Source organism: Podarcis pityusensis (assembly GCF_964106645.2).
Source record: "Podarcis pityusensis genome assembly, chromosome: 1".
Taxonomy (NCBI): Eukaryota; Metazoa; Chordata; class Lepidosauria; order Squamata; family Lacertidae; genus Podarcis; species Podarcis pityusensis.
Genome location: NC_138028.1, coordinates 121,952,784 through 121,965,932, shown reverse-complemented (window position 1 = coordinate 121,965,932; position 13,149 = coordinate 121,952,784). Strand labels below are relative to the sequence as shown.

Below are 13,149 nucleotides of genomic sequence, written 5' to 3'. Positions count from 1 at the left end.
TATAATCCTGTTCAAAATAGGCACTTTCCATCAAACTTTAAAATGCTCAATTAACCTACCACTGCAGAGAGAACAGAAAACGGCCTTTATCTAGAGATGCACATCCTCAAAAGGCTGCTTACTGTAGTATGTTCCATTCACAGCAGCAGTTACGGTGGTACCTCTGGTTACGAACTGAATTCGTTCCGGAGGTCCATTCCTAACCTGAAACTATTCTTAACCTGAGGTACCACTATAGCTCATGGGGCCTCTCGCTGCTGCCACGCGATTTCTGTTCTCATCCTGAGGTAAAGTTCTTAACCCAAGGTACTACTTCCGGGTTAGCGGAGTCTGTAACCCGAAGTGTTTGTAACCTCAGGTACCACTGTATTAGCTACGGCTCTGCACTTGTACCCACTCAGAGATGGATTGGAAAATTACACCCGGATTCAGGAGCAACACAACTATATTATGTTCAGAGGTCTGCAAATTCAATGGGTTTGGCCATAGTTGCATCTACGGAGTCTAGTGGACCTGATCAATCCAAGCAGTTTTCCTGCATGTAGCACCGTCCAGAATATACACAAAGGACAAACTTCTGGTTCTGTTATTTCTGCCCCCCGCCCAATGCAATGGCATCGAAAAGCTGACTTCAGTATGCAAATGCAGTACTGCACATAGAATCACAGAATTGTTGTGCTAGAAGGGAACTACGACATGGGGCCAAAATCCACAGCCCTGAGATTAAAAGTCTATGTTCTACAGACTGCAGAGAAGCTAAATATCCTCTGAAAGTATCTTTCCCACACCTACATTCCCCGTAATGTGACTGCAAACAGTGCCTAAGAAATCAACCAGAGGCCCAAACACTATTTCCCCCAAAATTGTGGAATTGTTGTTTGTAGAGACACTTTCAAAAGTTTTTCACTTTTCTGATTGGGTCTAGTTTCTTCCAACAAAGCAGTTTTTTAATAGCATTTAAAAAAAGAGAGAGGTTATATTTGCAAGGCATTGTTTTCACTTGTTTTGTTAAAAAGTATTTTTTTAAACATTTAAAGCAAATGATTACATCTAGACCAAGACGCTTTTGACACAACTGATATAAACATCACGGTGCTTATTTTAGCTTCTATCAATGTGACGCCACAGATATAAATCTTAGTTGCTGATTAATGCAAGGATGTTATTACATTGCCTGACCTGCTGAATGTCTGATATACATAACTCTTCAAAAGATCAGTTAAAAAAAGTTTTAAGAGAGCTCTGGAACATGAGAACTTACTAAATGCAAAGTTTGTAAAAGCAGGTAACAGCTAATCACCAGAGGAATTTCTTATTTACTTTTCCTTAGGAACTGGAATCAGTAGGGAAAACCTCCAAAACTGGTTTTTTAAAAAATCAAATGCACCAAGCCCAAAAAGCCTTGTTAACTTTTACATTTCTTTACTTCTGAAAGCAACTTGATTTCCCAAGCAACCTTCCTTGCACTACTTTATAATCTTGATTATACTCCGAAATCGTGCTATAAATATATCACACACCCCCATGTATTTTCTAGGTCACATAAACCTGGGGCCTAGGATGAGCCAAGAAAGAATATGACTCTGGGCAGTATGATGACACTGCGAAAGTACCCTATCAAAATATATTATTACATACAGACCATCTTAGGTTTTGACAGAGCTGGCCAAATATATCTTGACTCCTCTCTGTTTCATTGAAGAGTACTGCATGAATCGAAAGACTACGAAGTCTTTGACATCGCTTTTGCCCAGATCTGTTCTATGTGGGGTGCTGGAGAACCAGCCCACCTTACACAGAACAAATGCCTGCTAGACCTATTTGAACGATACTGCTTCCTATGGGCTGCCACTGAGAAAATTTGCTTTAAAAAAAAAAAACCACAGAGAGAGGTGATTCCAGGGCTGGTCAACTCCCACGATACAAACCAGTAATGTTCCATTTTCCAACTGTTCCCTCCACCCCTTGAAAACTTTTGCTGTTTCAAAGTACGTTTTATAAGCTGCCAATTAGTTAACAGCATAAACTGTTTTGCACTTGTTTGACATATCGAAGTTATTTGTCTGTCCCTTTTCAATCTAGAAGAGAATAACCTAACTAGATTTTGTAGGCACTGCACTCTTCCTTCCTGGATTAAGGAGACTAAAATAATAACAAGAGAGGAGATAAAGAAATAGTATATTTACAAGCAGGGCAAAAAAAGAGAGATGCTTGCCACCTAGGACAACTGTGTCCTGGCGGAATTCAATTTTAGATCCTTAGATAAAGGTAAAGGGGCCCCTGACCATTAGGTCCAGTTGTGATCGACTCTGGGGTTGCGGCGCTCATCTCGCTTTATTGGCCTAGGGAGCCGGCGTACAGCTTCCGGGTCATGTGGCCAGCATGACTAAGCCGCTTCTGGCGAACCAGAGCAGCACAGAAACACCGTTTACCTTCCTGCCGGAGCGGTACCTATTTATCTACTTGCACTTTGATGTGCTTTCGAACTGCTAGGTTGGCAGGAGCAGGGACCGAGCAACAGGAGCTCACCCCATTGCGGGGATTTGAACCGCCGACCTTCTGATCGTCAAGTCCTAGGCTCTGTGGTTTAACCCACAGCACCACCCGGGTCCCGGTTTAGCTCCATAAGTAGATGCAAACATTGTAAAACAAAATCTTAGAGATGAGCATGGAAGTTCCTCTCAAAACAGACACAACTTCACACTTGTGAAAAGGAGGGTGTCTTGTGGTGAATGAACTATTTTTATGCTGATGCTTATTTCTGATAGAATGTAGTGTTGGAAATGACCTCAAGAGTCATCTAGTCAAGTCCCCTGCAATGCACGGATCACAATTAAGGAATCCCTGACAGATGGTTATCCAACCTTTGCTTAAAAACTTTCATAGAAGGAGCGTCCAAGGTAGACTTTCCAAGGTAGACTATTCCACTGTTTTGACAGCTCTTACTGTCAGAAAGTTCTTTCTAATGTTTAGTCAGAATCTCATTTCTTTTATTTTGAATCCATTGGTCCGGGTCCTACTCTCTGGAGCAGTAGAAAACAAGCTTGCTCCATCTTCCATGTGGCAGCTCTTCAGTTATTTTAAGATGGCTACCACCTCTCAGTCTTCTCCAAGCTAAACATACCCAACTCCCTCAACTGCTCTTCCTAAGACTTTGTTTCCAGGTGTCCTGGTTGTCTTAATATAATTTTTATATAAGCTTTGTGATTTGAGTACACATCCTTTATGAACCACCCAGAATACATTTTTTAATAGGTGGCATAAATATATAATAATATAAAAAATTGGAAAGAAAAGAGAAAAATGGGAACCAATTATGACTTCTGCAAGGAATTTGCAAGTACCAGAATCATGCTCTGAAGAAGCAAAAACTGATATAATATTAGAAAAACCCATATTAAAAACAAAAGCATATACAAAGGCCTAGTTCACATGTAACACAAAATTGAAGTATGGTTTACCATGAACAGGCAAGCTTACTCATGCACAGGAAAACAACTGTCACGAGTCTCCTCTTCCCTCTCTTCTGCTGCCATGTTCACAAAAGCTGAGCCATAGTTTACTTAAGTGCTATATCCAAACCTGGATGTATGGTTTGTCTCACTACAAGCAAGTTTGGACACAACAACTAAGGCAAACCATGGCTTAGCTCATGGTTGCATGGCAGTACCAAGAGCTGGGAAGGAGCAAACCAGCTGCAATTTTCTCCATGCGCACCAGCACGCTTGCTTGTTCCCAATAAGTCAAAGTTTGGTTTAGTGTTAGGTGCATACCAGGCCACTGAGGCAATGCTAACTGTTCAGTACTGAATGACAGAATAGAATCTATTCTCGTTTCTTTATATTACTTGCACAACTCAGTTTTCGTTGCCTATCAAGTGTTTGTTTCCATAGAACAGATGAACCAGTTAAGATTCTGTAGGAATCTTAACTGGTTCATCTGTTCTAAGCAAACAAACACTTGATAGGCAATGAAAACTGAGTTGTGATCTGTGGCAATGGCCGGGTATCAAGCAGCACTAAGCCATGGTTTAGTGGACAACCCTCAGTGAGACAGGAAGCATCAGGGTTGCATGTTCTTCCTTCCCCTTCTTCCTCCTATATAAATGAGGAGGACCTTCTGCCAAAATTACCTCCAGTTTCAAAGAATCATGGTTTAATAGTGGGTTAACTAAGAATCCTGGTTTAAAACGAACCATGTTTAGTTACTAAGCCCAAGTTACGAATCACAGGTTATAAAGCTAGGTTAATTATTATTTGTTTGAAACCAGGATTCTTGGTTTGTACACAACAAACAAAGTGTCCTTGAAACTCAAAGTAATCTTCACAGAAAGCAGAGGGAAGGGATTGTGTACAAGAACACTTTGCATAGGCTCCCTGAGGCTTCTCTATGTAGTGCTAACGTTTACCTGCTGAACCATGGTTAGCAATACAGTGGTACCTTGGTTTGCATACGTCTTGGTTTGCATACGTTTTGGATTACAAACACGTCAAACCCGGAAGTGTGTGTCCCAGTTTTTTGGATTACAACCCCTTTCCCCCCCCTTTTTTTTGGATTACGAACAAATTTCTTTTGGAGGCCCCATTGGCGAAAGCACACCTTGGGTTACAACCTGTTTTGGTTTACAAACAGACCTCTGGAACGGATTATGGTTGTAAACCAAAGTACCACTGTATGTGTAAACAAGCTCAATGTCCTATAAATTGAGAAAACAATTATAGAAGAGGCTGTGTTAATATCTCCTGCTAGGCCTAATTCATTTGTTAGTTTTCTCCCCAGACAGAAAAATCTAGCTTTTCCCATGCAGTAAATATATCCCAGGTAAACATCACGCTAGTGCATAGAAAATTGCATCATGCATTCATACTTTTCTCCAGAGGGGAGATGAATTACTCTGCATATCTGAAGAAACCTTGGACGTGTAAGAAGAGAAAGCACAGCTCGTTCGCATATTCATTATGTAAAATGTGTCTTCCCTTTAATTATGTCACAATTCATGGAATTCTCCGGGAGCGGGTGGTGCTGTGGTCTAAAACACTGAGCCACTTGGGCGCGCCGATTGGAAGGTCATCAGTTTGAATCCCTGTGAGGGAGTGAGCTCCCGTTGCTTGGTCCCAGCTCCTGCAGTTCGAAAGCTCGCCAGTGCAAGTAGATAAATAGGTACCACTGTGGCAGGAAGGTAAGCAGCGTTTCCGTGCGCTCTGGTTTCCGTCATTGTGTCCCGCTGCACCAGAAGTGGCTTAGTCATGCTGGCCACATGACCCAGAAAGTTCTCTGTAGACAAACGTCGGCTCCCTCAGCCCAAAAGCGAGATGAGCGCCGCAACCCCATGGTCGCCTTTGACTCCACTTAACCGTCCAGGGGTCATTTACCTTTACTTTTCACCTCATGGAATTCTATACTTGTTCAAGTAAAACCAATTTGTTTTAGGATATGTATGCTACTACTGGACACAAACATGGAAGATCAACTGTTTCCTCTCCCTTAAGGGAATGATTTCGGCAGTCATTCTATCTCCACATAGATCATTGTCCCGCGAGTGGTTCCACAGAAGACGAACGCACGTTTGCAGAGACTTTTATTTGTACGGCTTACTTTGTCCTGTAGGCCCATTATGCAAATGCAAAAATCTGTATGAACGCTGAACCCTCAGCCTGCAAGGAGTTCCAGTGTAAAAATACCTTCCACACATTTACGTGGGGGGGACGGGGGACCACCGTTTCTAGCCAAGGTAGGCCGCTTCAGGGCCCAGGATCTGGCCTACGGGCTTGCCAGATGGCCTCCCCTATTTCAAAGAGCCTAACTTTAGAATCCTGTGTTAAAAAGTTACAAGCAGATGCAGCCATGTGTAGTACTGAAAGCTAATGCCGGGTGAAAAATAATACCTCCATCAGGAGTTTGCTTGGTCCTACAGAAGCACTGCAAGTACTTGTAAATTCCAGATATAAGGAATTCTGCACCCTCAATTAACAAGCAGTGGTTGCTTTTAAAAAAAATTATTTGTTGTTTACCTGAATGGTGCTCAATTATAAATCCCAGCTCACTGAAGAGTGCATTACTAATCAGGTGAGTCACATTTTATTCTTTATGGACACCTTCTCAGCATCACCCACACTCTCTTGCAGGCCTCGGGAAGATCTGTTTTCTATTAGATTTCCCCACTGTCAGTCTTCAGAGCAAATTCTGTCAACATTGTCATACTCAAATTTCTCCTTGCTCATCTAAACCTTTCCTCTCAAAGGGGGAGGTATTCTGGGGGAGCAGGTGACGGAGAAGCCTTTGGCAGGGTAGCTAGCTACTGAAAGGGACTGCCAAAAATCTGAAAATGAAGTGTTGGGAGAGTACTGAGCCTCCAGACAGCGAGCTCTTCCCTCTAGCGAAGTTTAGCAAAAAAAACCCCAACCATACAAATCTTAGCACGGAAACTATGAGTCCCTTGTTCCACTATGTATGAAACAGATTGAAGAACACGACACGCAAAAGGTTTCCCTCCACAAGTCCGCTTGTTTGAGTTAGCTAAATACATTTCTTATTTTGAACAGTGAAGCATCTTGTGGCATCTTAAAAGACTAACAGTCTTTCGGTGGCATTAGCTTTCATGGACTAAAGACCACTACCACCCCTTGGATGCACAAAGAGTTTTGCTTAGTTAGCAGATAATATATTCAATAATGCATCTATGGGCTTACAGCGGCGAATTGTAAACAAGTCATGAAATGCAAAAGACGCAGTCTGACAAGTCTATGCAAGCATCTCAAATCTGCAAAGAAGTGTGACAGAAAGTCCGATATTTTCTCCTTTACAGACATGTGCATATACCGTATTTTTTTCGTGTATAACACGCCCCCATGTATAAGATGACCCCTATTTTGGGGGTCACCAAAGTTGTTGCCCAAAGTTGTTGAGCTTTTTTGGGGAGGAGATTGCCCAGAGTTGCTAAGCTTTGGGGTTTTTTTTGGGAGGGGGGAGATCGCCGTGACCACCAATCGTCTGCACACTCGCAGCCAAAAGACCACCTGCCCACTCAATGCAACCACAGCCAGTCATCAGCAGACCTTGCCACAGCAGCAAATCACACGCCCAATCGCTGCTGCAAATCTCCTGATGCCACCAATCACCCGTCACACCTCTGCTTTCCGTGTAGAAGATGACCCACAATTTCTGCCAATTATTATGCATCTGCCACTGAAGATCATACAGTTCAAAAGCAGGTTGTATTGTTAGGTGTCAGGTTTCATTCTTCTGATAAGATGAAGAAGATTTTATTACAGTGGTACCTCGGGTTAAGTACTTAATTTGTTTCGGAGGTCCGTACTTAACCTGAAACTGTTCTTAACCTGAAGCACTACTCTAGTTAATGGGGCCTCCCGCTACCGCCACGCCGCCAGAGCCGGATTTCTGTTCTTATCCTGAAGCAAAGTTCTTAACCTGAAGCACTATTTCTGGGTTAGAGGAGTGTGTAACCTGAAGCGTATGTAACCTGAAGCGTATATAACCTGAGATACCACTGTATTATTATTATTATTATTATTATTATTATTATTATTATTATCTCAGCCGGCACAGCATGAGACTCTTTTAATTTCAGGGTTTGAGCCCGACACTGAGCAAAATATTCCCACACTGCAGGGGGTTTGGAATATATGAGCCTTGTGGCCCCTTTCCAACTCTATAATTCTACTACTTTTAGTGGAATTGCCCGAGAAAAAGAACAGTATGGCCCAAGCTGAAATTCCAAATGGTGCATGTCTGAACCCAACCCATTTAGATGCTTTGCGCTCTAACCTAAGTGACCAAGGAAATACTGCCCTGGTCCATTTGTCTTTTTTAAAACATTTCCTGAATGTCCCAAAACTCTATAGCTGAAAACAGGCAAGAGATGTGTGCAGATTCACATTAGCCTATACATGGTGTGCATCTGTGGGAGGGAGAAACAATTTGGACTCCTTCAGAATAGGATCCAATAAAATCAGAAAGAACAGGAAAAATGCAGAGGGGCAGGATAGTTTGCCGCTTGCATTTTCCTGCACAAAGGGGGAAGAAGCACTCGTGTCATGCATACTGATTGGTTTTTTTCAAATGGGCAGCCAGCACAGCAACTGAGCTTTGCCTCAACCACTTCGAGAGCAACTGTTTTGTTTTCTGGGGGAGCAATGGAGGACAGATCTTTGTGTCCAGCAGTGACACTGCAAGGCAAGCAAGCAGTAAAACGAAGGCGTCATTGGACGTTTCTGCAGCTCCCTCCGATTCTCCTGGACACCGATGGAAAGCAAGTCCGCTCCCTTTCGCAAAATTGTAAAACACACTCACAGGACTCTAATCTACACAGTCCCTGCCCGTAATGTCTGACTATGACCTATAAGACCTGAAGACAAGAATTTCAACAGGTACAGCATACTATATATGCGAGCAGCTGATACCACATTTCTGCTATAAATGATGTGCTGTCATCTGAAAAATGCAATGGATGAGAAACTAGATGACTCAAGGAATTGGTAACATGATACAAAACATTCCACCTTTAGGTCAGCACTTCAAATTCAACCTGTTTTTTGGGTGGGGGTGGGGGGAGTTGTTACATCGAATATTGAACAGCTGGGAGAGTAAGATGAGTTGGTCTCAGTCATTTCCTAGTAGACAGGTGTCCATCTCTCGCACATTTACTAACCAATCAATAAGTTCTTTTCTGGTTCTATTAAACATGCTCCCTTTCTCCTTTTTCACATGGGTATGCACAGGTCTTTTTTTCTTACGCAAAACATTTCCCTCCATTCATACTGCCTTGGAAGGGCCCTTTGCAGAGCAAAGGGGAAGGGTAGTACCTCTGGTGGGGACCATGACATGTCCCCCACCAGAGGTACTACCCTTCCCCTAACACCCCATACACCTGGTAGGACGTGGGTGGTGCTGTGGTCTAAACCACTAAGCCTCTTGGGCTTGCCGATTGGAAGGTTGGCTGTTCGAATCCCCACAACGGGGTGAGCTCCCGTTGGCTCTGTCCCAGCTCCTGCAACCTAGCAGTTCAAAAGCACGTGAAAGTGCAAGTACGGTGTTACCTCAGATTACAGACGCTTCAGGTTACGGACTCTGCTAACCCAGAAATAGTACCTCAGGTTAAGAACTTTGCTCCAGGATGAGAACAGAAATCGTGCAGCGGCAGCGCAGCAGCAGCGGGAGGCCCCATTAGCTAAAGTGGTGCTTCAGGTTAAGAACGGACCTCCAGAACGAATTAAGTTCTTAACCACTGTAGATAAATAGGTACCGCTCCGGCGGGAAGGTAAACGGCATTTCCGTGCGCTCTGGTTTCCATCACGGTGTTCTGTTGCACCAGAGGCGGTTTAGTCATGTTGGCCACATGACCTGGAAAGCTGTCTGCGGACAAATGCCAGCTCCCTCTGCCTGAAAGCGAGATGAGCGCCGCAACCCCACAGTCACCTTTGACTGGACTTAACTGTCTTGGGGTCCTTCACCTTTTACCTGGTAAACACAGGCAACAGGAGCTCAAACCTTCCAGCTACCGAGTGGTCTAATTTATTTCCCGAAGATGTTTTACTGCAAAATGTGAGCAGGTTGGCACAGGCGACAGCTCATTATCACTCTCCAAGTTGCCTCTACAACTGTTAGCGCTTCCTAGGTAGCAACACAATCTCGTATTATTTTCAGTGCTATTTCTGAAGTGTTACAAATAGCTGGAATGGAATTATCAATTAGAGTTTGTGCTATGTGCGCTATATATAGTATTTCCTTACACCAGATTAAAGAATTCTGCAGACAGAAGATTTGAGACGGACTGACGGAAGTTACTTCCATGCTGCCCTTCACTACAACGGTCACAACACAACAAAATAAATACCTTAAAAAATCATTAGAACTAAAATGCCTACATAGCTAATATAGTAGATGTGCATAAATTATTCCTAAGATTTTAAATAGCAAAGAATTTGAAGCTATCTTTACCAAAAAACCAATGAGAGAGCTCAGATTTCAAGGTGAAATTAGTCGCTTCCAGGTATCTAGATATGGCAAGCTATTTTTTTTTTAATATTCTTTAATTCTTGCCTTTTAAACACCCAATATTCTCAACTTTCTGTTGTTCACAAGAACATCATTTTTTTAAAAAAAAAACAAACTAACTAATAAATACTTCAGTAAATTATCTGCCTGTGGCCACCTCAATATTCAGTTGGCTTTCAAGGAACATGGTGACGAAAGAGGGAAAATACCTCTTTCTAACATAACCATACTGGCAGGAGTATCAACATTATCAGCATTCAAAGAATGTCTTGGCAGGATAAACCTTCATAAACACATGAGGCACAAGCTAATCCAAGTTGTCAAAATAGCAATAGTCCCGTCAAGGGTTGATCTGTTAAGCAAGCCATTATTTACTGCTAATGCAAACAAAACATTTCAAACAAAAACAAAACAAAAAATCATCCTAAGTTTGTAAAGGGCAGCGATCAGGAAACTTCCAAGTAGACCGCTAAGCCTATATATCCACTTTTGTCTGGAAATAAATAAATAAAATGTCAGCATGTGGCAACACCGATTGATTGTGCAAAAATATAAAGTCTTCATTGAACACGTAAACAAAACAGACGGTTCTTTCAGTACGAGACAATAAAATGTCAAGAAATGAAAGAGGTAACTTGACTGATACTCTTTGGCAACACAGAAAATGAGCAGGGGGGGGGTTGAAAAGAACCAAGAGGTTTGTTAATTTTCTTGTCGTTATTTTCAGCGTGTTATAAAATACACCTACTCGGTGCTTTTTTTCTGGGAGGAATGCAGGGGTACGCATACATTTTGTGTAAACATTTTGTGAATCTAAGTTTGGCCTCATTGTAGGGCAGTATTTCAATAGGAGTAGGAAAAAAACCACTGAATCTACTTATTTGCATTGAGCTCAGATGCCACTGTATGATTAGACACCCAAAAAGAGACTTTCTTACCAGAATATCTTTGACCACAGGATGGGGGTGGGAAATCCTTTTAAAAGAGCTGTGATAAATTTTCACAGTTGCTATAGGTATGGGTCTAAAGGCGTGATGTTTGAGCAGAGCAGAAAGGCACTTTTGGTCACACAAAGCAAACCCCCCCCCCAATTCTTCCAATTTCCCCCATGCCATTCCAGAGAGATCTCATTCTTCAAAACTCACAAGGTTTTCGTGGGGAGCCTCACTGTTTAAGGAAGGATTCCCTCACGCTTCTCTCAGTTCGACCCACAACGCTTCAACAAGTAAATTTCTTAATTTTCTTCACACAATCACTAAGTTTTGGGGCTAAAGCAGGGGTCGGCAAGGTTTACCAGCCATGGGCTGGATCACTCCCACGGAGATCGTCCGGGGGCTGGACTGGGGCAGCATGATGCCAAAAATTGCGTCTGCGCATGTCCGGATGCCAGAAATTGCTTCTGCACATGCCCAGATGCCAAAAATTGCACCTGCGCAGAAGCGATTTCCGGCGTCTGGACATGTGCAGATGCGAATTTCGGTATCTGTGCGTGCGCAGACGCGATTTCCGGCGCTGCTCAGCGAGTCCCCGCGCTGTGCTGGTTTAGCGCAGTGCACAGGGGATTTGCTGAGCGGGCAGCTTGGTTCGGGGGCGGCTTGTGGGCCGGTAAAACGGTCTTCATGGGCCGTATCTGGCTAATGGGCCGCACGTTGCCGACCCCTGGGCTAAAGGTTTCTACTATGCTACCACCTCAGTACCCATTACCTGAAAATACTTTATGCTACCTGTTTCACCTCATAATTTATCTCATAAGCCATTTCTTCCTGCTCTTTAGTTTTTAGAAGCTGCCTCCCTGAGCTGACGGGACTCTTCTGTCGCAATCATGGACAAGACACAACACATAAAGCCAATCAATAATCAATACACAAAGGCTGCTCAACATAATCACTTATTCTTGCCTGGAATTTGAGCTTACTGCTAGTGGCATTTTTCTGTATCCCTCACAGCTCCTGTGGCCCACAACGGAATTATTTACTGCACACAAAACTTCCTAACACTGTCGTACCTTGGTTCTCGAACGGAATCCGTTCTGGAAATCCGTTCGACTTCCGAAAACGTTCGGAAACCAAGGCGCGGCTTCTGATAGGTTGCAGGAGCGTCCTGCACTCAACTGGAAGCCGCGGAAGCCACATCGGACGTTCAGCTTCCCCCAAAAGTTCACAAACCGGAACACTTGCTTCCGGGCTTGCGGCATTTGGGAGCCCAAATGTTCGAGTCGCAAGGCGTTTGAGAACCGAAGTATATGAAAAATGAGGCTGGTTTTAATCATGAGAATCCAAAGATTGAGGTCTGTGCACCTGCTGATTCTCCCAATAGCACCCTCTCAACCTTTATAGATTCCTTGGCCTTCAGGATAGGCTTTTAGGCAGCACACCTGTTTCAATATATATATATGTACAATATATATATATGTACTGGCTAATGAAGAGGCCAATGGATTCTAGTGATTTGTTTTTGCCTTGTTCCCACTCATGCTATAGCTAATGATTGCCCTCTAGTGCTGAAAAGTCTCAAGGGCAATGCTTTGAATACTAACAGCTGCCCTGTCAAAAGTTCCAATTTAACACTTAGAAATGCAATTCTCACTACAGAGAGCTGAATTCATATTATGTGGCTTTTTGCTTAGGCCCTGTTACAGAATCTCTTGACCTGTGAAAACATTTTGAGTCTTAGTACTTTGCTGCAAATCACTGTTTGAAAACATTCCTTCCTACTGGTTCTTGATTTATATAGGCTTTCCCTCGTTATAAATATATTTGGACAAGGATTGTTATAGATAGCTTGTTTTATTCTCAACATTTGAGAAGGATGCGATTCTGCAAGATTATCATGAAGGTTATGGCTGTATCTGATACTCCCTGGTTTAATTTTTTTGAGCTGAAATGGTGAACATGGATATTTTTGTTAAGTCATTTCCCTAAAATGTCTCGATTGGGAAAATATTCACCTTATTCCAATAGAGTTCACTTCAATTGTTTCCCACCGCTGGTGCAGACACATTCTCACCCTTTCAATACGGATAAATATTTTCTCTTTGTCCACGATTAATTACCATTGTTCACACATTGGATGACATTACACAACTACTCAGGTGAGTCAAACAAATTCAATAAGAGCAAGCGCAAAGCAACCAAA

General features: G+C 42.8%; 1 protein-coding gene across 1 annotated transcript in view; it reads right to left on the bottom strand.

Annotated features, from left to right (window-relative positions):
- Window positions 1–13,149, bottom strand: part of PMS1 (PMS1 homolog 1, mismatch repair system component) — a 62,345-nt gene that overhangs the window by 18,084 nt on the left and 31,112 nt on the right. The window lies entirely within an intron of this gene.